The sequence below is a fragment of the Propithecus coquereli genome, unplaced genomic scaffold, assembly GCF_000956105.1.
Source record: "Propithecus coquereli isolate 6110/MARCELLA unplaced genomic scaffold, Pcoq_1.0 Scaffold97, whole genome shotgun sequence".
In the NCBI taxonomy this organism is placed as follows: Eukaryota; Metazoa; Chordata; class Mammalia; order Primates; family Indriidae; genus Propithecus; species Propithecus coquereli.
Window position 1 is genome coordinate 480308 of NW_012156062.1, and position 6701 is coordinate 487008.

Sequence of the window (6701 nt, forward strand, 5' to 3'; positions counted from 1 at the left end):
AAGGGCATCATACGTAACCTAATCATCTGTACCCCCATAACATGCTGGAATAAAAAAAAAAAATCAAAAAAAACAAACAAACAAACAAAAAAAGAATAGTCTTTTTTGGGGATGAGTACACTAAAAGCCCTGACTTCACTGTTATACAATTCATTTATGAAACAGGAAACACTTGTATATACCCCCTAAATCCATTGAAATTAAAAAAAAAGAATAATCTTTTTAAGGCTTAAAATAATTATGATAAAGATGTTCAAAATCATAACTGAAAGCCTAAATTTATTTAAAAGAGTAATAAATTGCGAAACAAAATAGGTGAAATTGAATATTAATATAGGTATAAATTGAAAAAATGCATTTATGTAGAAAATCTGGAAGTAAAAATATAGAACCTGAGGGAAAATAAAGACAGAACTGAAAAACAGAAAATGAATTAATGAAAGGGATGATACTACAGTGTTTATAAATGCTTTGCTATGAACATAAAGGACTTTAAAATATCAAGGGTATGATACAAACAAAATTGTGACAAGAGGACCCCTCAGGACAGTGAAGTGAGATTACAAATTTGCTATAATAGATTTCTAAATTTAATAATAATGGTAATTTTTTAGTTCTTGTAAGTATTTCCAAGTTTACTGGTGTTGGCTTTCTAACTATGCTTCCCAATTCATTCATATAAATATATTCCGTTAAAGTTAACAAAAAACTATAAAAAGAAATTAATCCTAGATAAGTTTTATTAACAAATTATTTTCAAGCTATTTATTAACCAAAAGATGAAGCTTATTAAAAGTATACCAGGTTAGTTTTTCATGACTTCTGAATTCAAAAACTGGAAAAAGGGAATGGGGAAATAACAAAACATAAAACATTGAAATGCTAGTTTTAAAATCTCAGAAGCAATATTGGTGTCAGAGAAAAATACACTGAAGCAAAACCTGATGAAGATAAATAGGACAATAACAATAGCACAATAGTGTCAATTTTGTTTAAAATAATCACTACAATAAACATAATTTCAATCAAATAGGAGAAGAAGAAATACAACAGGTGGGGGGGGTCATTTGTCCTAGAAGATACAAAGAGTTATTATAATATTATGGTAAGCAAGAGTTTAAAATAATGATATATAGGAAATTATAAAGAGAATACTAAAGGCAAATGAAAAGAACAAAAAGCAATGAATATAAACATGGAAGTATAATTGATGATAGAGGACACCTATTAATTAATGGACACATGAGAGACATTTAATAACAGCTTTTGGAAAAAGTAGGTTCCTAACAAACAAACAACTCAATTATACATTCAAGTGAACTACATTGGTCAAATTGAAAAGCTTTACCTTAAAACTTTTAGAAGATGTCAGATAATATAGTTATAGTCTATGTGGAGGGAAGAATTTCCTGGAAAAGTTGGAAAAAAAATTAAAGATATGTATATAAAGGCCAATCAATAAATATGGCTATATTATAATTTAAAATATTGTCATGAAAACAAATTTAAAAAATATTGACCTGGAAAGACTATGAAAAATATTTTCAATGTATATAACCAAAAAATGTTGGTCCCAAACATAAATACTAAATATATACACACAAATTAAAAACATCAATAATCCAGTTCACACAATCTTAGGCTGGCAAAAACGTCACAGAAGAGATAACCTGAATAGTTAGAAAAACAAGTAAGAGGATAATCAATTTGATTGATAATCAGGAAAATTCAAATTAAAAGCATTATATGATACCATTACATGCCTATACTATTGACTTTGAATGAAAAGTCTGATAATATTAATTTATGATGAAATGTAAAGCAGAGGAAACTCTCACTGCTGGCAAACAAAGCACAATTTTATGTAATAGTTTTGGGTTACACTTAGGCAATATCTAGTGTGAACTAAAATAAAATTTTAAGGCTCACCCCCCCACCAGCTGACTAAATGGACACCCTCGTGACCAAAGGAATACCCTAAAACTAAATTGCCTGCCAGGAGGAGGGAGGTCAGACATGCCTCATCATGCCCCCCTCCCTTCTTGGTGACATCCTTTGTAACCCATTAACAGGCCTAAGGGTGTGCAAGACACACCTGCAGGTCCTCAATTTACACAACAAATCTATGTCCAGTGGCTCATCTCTGATAAAGAGCTCCTTATGTTAAAACATGCAAAGACTTTAGACAAAGCTTCATGTCTTCAACCAATTACAGGCCAAAGAATCTTTTAACCCACCTATAACCTGTAAGCCCCGCTTCAAAATGGCCCACCTTTTTGAGCCAAACCAATGTATGCCTCCCACGTATTGATTTATGACTTTACCTGTAACCCTGTCTCCCTAAAATGTATAAAACCAAACTGTGACCCAACCTCAGCGAGTCCACCGCTCAAGGCCTCTTGGGAGTGGCTCCGGGTCATAGTCCTCAAATTGGGCTCAGAGTAAATTTCTTTAAAATTACTTTACAGACTTCGGTGTTTGTTCCGTCGACAAGATTGGCGCCCAACGCAGGGCTCAGAGAAGACTCAGGGCCGCCGAAGGAGCAGCCCGAACTCGGCGCCAGGTACCGGTGTGGCCTGTTTGGGCCCTGCGACTCCGAGCTTCTCCTTGGGCGGAACTGCTAAGTCCTCCTGAGCTCCGGACCTCCCGTTTTTGGTGGATGGTCTCGGTTTACTCTGAGCTGGTTCTTTTCCTAGGAATGGTCTGGGATCCTAACTTAGATTTGGAGGTGCATTCTAAAGGGTCTTCTCCTTTGTCTTTTTATCCTAAAATTAATCTCAGTTGGCTTTTCTGTGCATTTTTGAAAGAGGAAACTGAACTGTCTTGTTTGTAGATAATGAGAGACTGAGCTCCTCGGCTCTTAAGAGAAGGGGCGTCTTACTCCTCGCAGCCTCGGCAGCCCGGGTGACCGGGGCCCTGAGTGGGAGTTGCCTGGGGTGATTCCCCGAGGCGCGAGTGGCCCTACAGGGAACCCCCAACAAATTAATAGAAGGCTCGTCCAGGAAACGCATATAAGAGCTGATCACTCCGCGTTTTGAGCCCTCTCGGGGGTACTAGACCCCCAAGAGAGAAACTGAGGCATGTAAGAGGGTGGGACAGACTCAGTGGTGAAACACTGAGGAGCCCCACCCGCAATCAGCACACTCTGATCCACGACACCAAACCCTGTATTACAGTTCGGTTTCTTCTTTTAAAGAAAAATGGGAAATCCTTTAAAAATGAGGAAAGACAAGGAGAATGAGCCCCGTTGGGCACCCCAGTTGGTTTGTGGCACCTCTACTTGCAAGTATTTGTGTAAATGAAAACGTTCAAAGGCATGCCAAGTTTTTCTAGGACTCCAGCTGGTTATAGCTCATTCTTGTGCACAAGTTTTTACGAAAGGGCAAATAACATCAAGGAAAATTGAGCTCAAATGGTCGACCTACCACTATAGAGTTAAAATGTCTCAAGCTATTTCTCTTCTTTTCTGGCTACTCTAAAACCTGCTAACTTTCTCTATTGATGTTAAGATAACTCATTGTTTATGGTATTTACTATTGAAAGGCTACCTGGAGATCCTGCTGCAGTTCTAGATAAAATGCAAACATTGAAAACTCATGTTGAACTGAAGTAAAAAAAAAAAAGGGTAAAGGTTTTTTAAAAAAAGAAAAAATCAAACTGCCATGGAAACTGCTTTACCCAAAACTTCGATCCACAGGCCTAATTAGGTTACCTATCAGGGCGACTAAAGTTTGCCATGTGAACAAGTTCCAGTTTCATCAGAGGAAATTTGGATCCAACTATCTTTTACAGACTGGTGAGTTTGTGTTACCATCCCATGGCTAGAGTTCTAGGGTAAAATCTGTTAGAACTTTGTGTGTGTGTGTGTGTGTGTGTGTATGTGTGTGTGAGAGTGTATATGTTTAGGTATGTTTTGTGTATGCCCATGTATTACATGTTTGCGCTTACATGGTTCCAGACTGTCTTAAAATTAAGGGAGCGCTCATAAATTCAACCCGAATGGTTCACGTGAATTTAGTAATCTTTGGTAAATAAGCTGGATTATTATTAAAAAATAAAAAGGTGTTATTAGTAAAGTAATAGTAAAAATGTTTTCAAATTTTCAGCATACATTTGTTTTTGCCTGGGTTTTACTGGACATTTTTATGTTCTTGAGGTGTCAAGATTTGACCTAAAGGTTATAACAATATAAACTCGGTCAAAGACAAAATAATGTATGATTTTGATAAGTAAAGTAAATTTAATATTTGGTCTAATGATAATCACTAAATCTGAGTTACCAACAAAAATACCTATGCGTTTAACTTTAAGGTAAAAATGCAATGAAAGACAGGAATTGATAGTAGGAGAATGTACTTTGTTTTGTGTGGAACAAATTGTCTGCGATTAGAAAAATGTGTTCTCGTTGATTCTAACTGATGCCATTTGCTTCTGTAGCCGTGCTTGCTTTTAGTTGTTTGTTAAATATAGGAGTAAGAGCAGGAGTGACTCCATGACAAGCTGAATTTCCTGGAATAGGCCTAAGTTTCAGTTTCCCCCGAAACCGAAACGCGGACCACAACTGGTGCCAGCGCGAAAATTGAAAATCCCAAGGTTTGGAGCCAACCAACCAGGAGTCAAAACAATCCGCCACTTTCAAAGGAACCAATGGACTAAGGGCGGAGGGGGATGGTGTGCCCAGTGTGTCGTGTGCCACCAGTGTGTCGTGTGCAAAAGAAAGTATAAAAGCTTCACTTTTACCCCAGGACGGGGTCCTAGTCCTTAGAAGAGGCCACTGCGTTGGTGCTCTGGGACTTGGACCCTAGCTCGAGCTAGCCAATAAACTCCTTTGCCATTTGCAGCCTCGGCGGCTCTGCCTCTCTGTTCCTGGGGCTGAGGGGAACCGGCTCTAACAGCAAATGTGCCTAAGTGTCAGCAAATTAGAATAAATAAAACACCAAGTAGAGCACAAAAAGAAAAAACCAAACTTATGGTCAAAGGTTTATGAAAATATTTTAGTTTTGGTGTTTTAACCCTAACGACAGATATAGTTTACTTCCACTGATTCAATGTCTGTAAAGAGGTACACAAAATGTGTTTCTAACTCACTATCATCATCTAATGCTAACAGGGCTATTAGGGATTCAAAGTTGTCCTAGAAGTTATAGTTAAAAGAACTTAAATTGGAAGCTTTAGTTTTCCCTTGGTCTTGTCCATTTTTGTCCTACTCTTTACAAGCTAGCCGGTTATGTGTACATTATGTTGCTGTAACAAAGTTTTTGCCTAGGAAAATTTCTAAATTATTAATTTTTGTATAGTAATTTATTTCAAGATAAAAAGTAAATGATAGTTTAAAAATCCAAGAGAATCTCAAAACAGTCTTACTCTTTAAATATTGTATATACTCAAGTTTACACACCCCCCAAAAAATTGTTTTGAGACTATTTAGACTGTTTTTAAAACAGCTTAACCTTAATCCTCATGTAAAAAGCACGTTACTACTTCGTATCATTGTTTGAGGTGCTAAGGATTGGTGCTGAAGGTTTTTTCCTCTCAGTCTACAGTCAGGTGACCTTATGTTGATGGGATTCAGAGAACTAACTTAAAATGAAGGCTTCGGAAACAAAGATTTTCTGACTTTGCCTTGTCTGTCTGCCTCTTGTACCAATTCTTCCCTGAAGCTAGCCATAAAAACCAGAATCCCTCTGCCCAAGGCAGATCATAAAGGCCAGAACCCCTTTTTTCTGAAAGCTGGCCATAAAACCTAAAATTATTCTATCTGGCCTACTTTGTTTTTACTTTGTTTTGCTGTAAAACCCTATTCCAGAAAGGGCCTTGCCCTGCACCCAGAAGAAAGGAATGTACACTCAGAGAGACCAAAAAGAATCTAAATATAAAAGCCATGTTGGATTCTACAAAAGTCATGTTAGATTCTGCTATTCAGCCTATTGAAATTAGCTTACACCCCTTTTTGTCCAATCATATTTCTACATGGCTGTCCATACTTTAAACATTAAAAAAAAAAAGAGAGAGAAAACGGACAATTTCCCCTCCATCTTTGAGTGTTCGTTCTAAAGGCGTCCATGTATAAGTTTCAATTCTTTCTCCTATTAATCTTCGTGTTAGTAAATTTTCAGCAAGTCTTTTATGGGAACAGTGGCCTTTGCTTCCAAACTTTGGGGGCCAGGAAAGCTTTGACCCCTATGATATCAACAGATTTTGTTTTAGAATGTGATGTTTTGAAAGGATCTAATTAACAAATACCTTTAAACAGGATATTTTAAAATGCCTACTATGTTTATAAAATTTAGAAGTGATATTATATTTATTTAAAACAACAAGTCTTATTGAAATGCTTATTTGTTTTTCTTGGTAAGATTTATGAATTCCCCCAAAAAAACTAATTAAATAAAGTAGGTAAATATAAATGAAATAAGTACAAATGAAATTTTCATATAATTGAAAATCTTGAAGTCATTATGTTAAGTTAAAAGATAATCAAAATGTCTGGGTAATTTATAAAGTGAAATACTAAAACATTAGTTCTCAAACATAAGTTTAAGCTCATACCTTAATATCTTATTTTTTTTAGTAATGCTAATAAAATTGGTGACTAACATTTCAAAGTTACTGTAACTTTCTAGGTTTTTCTAAGAGTTGACCTTATGATTAGTATACATAATTAAAACTTCTAGATAAAAGGAAAACAATTCTATACAAAA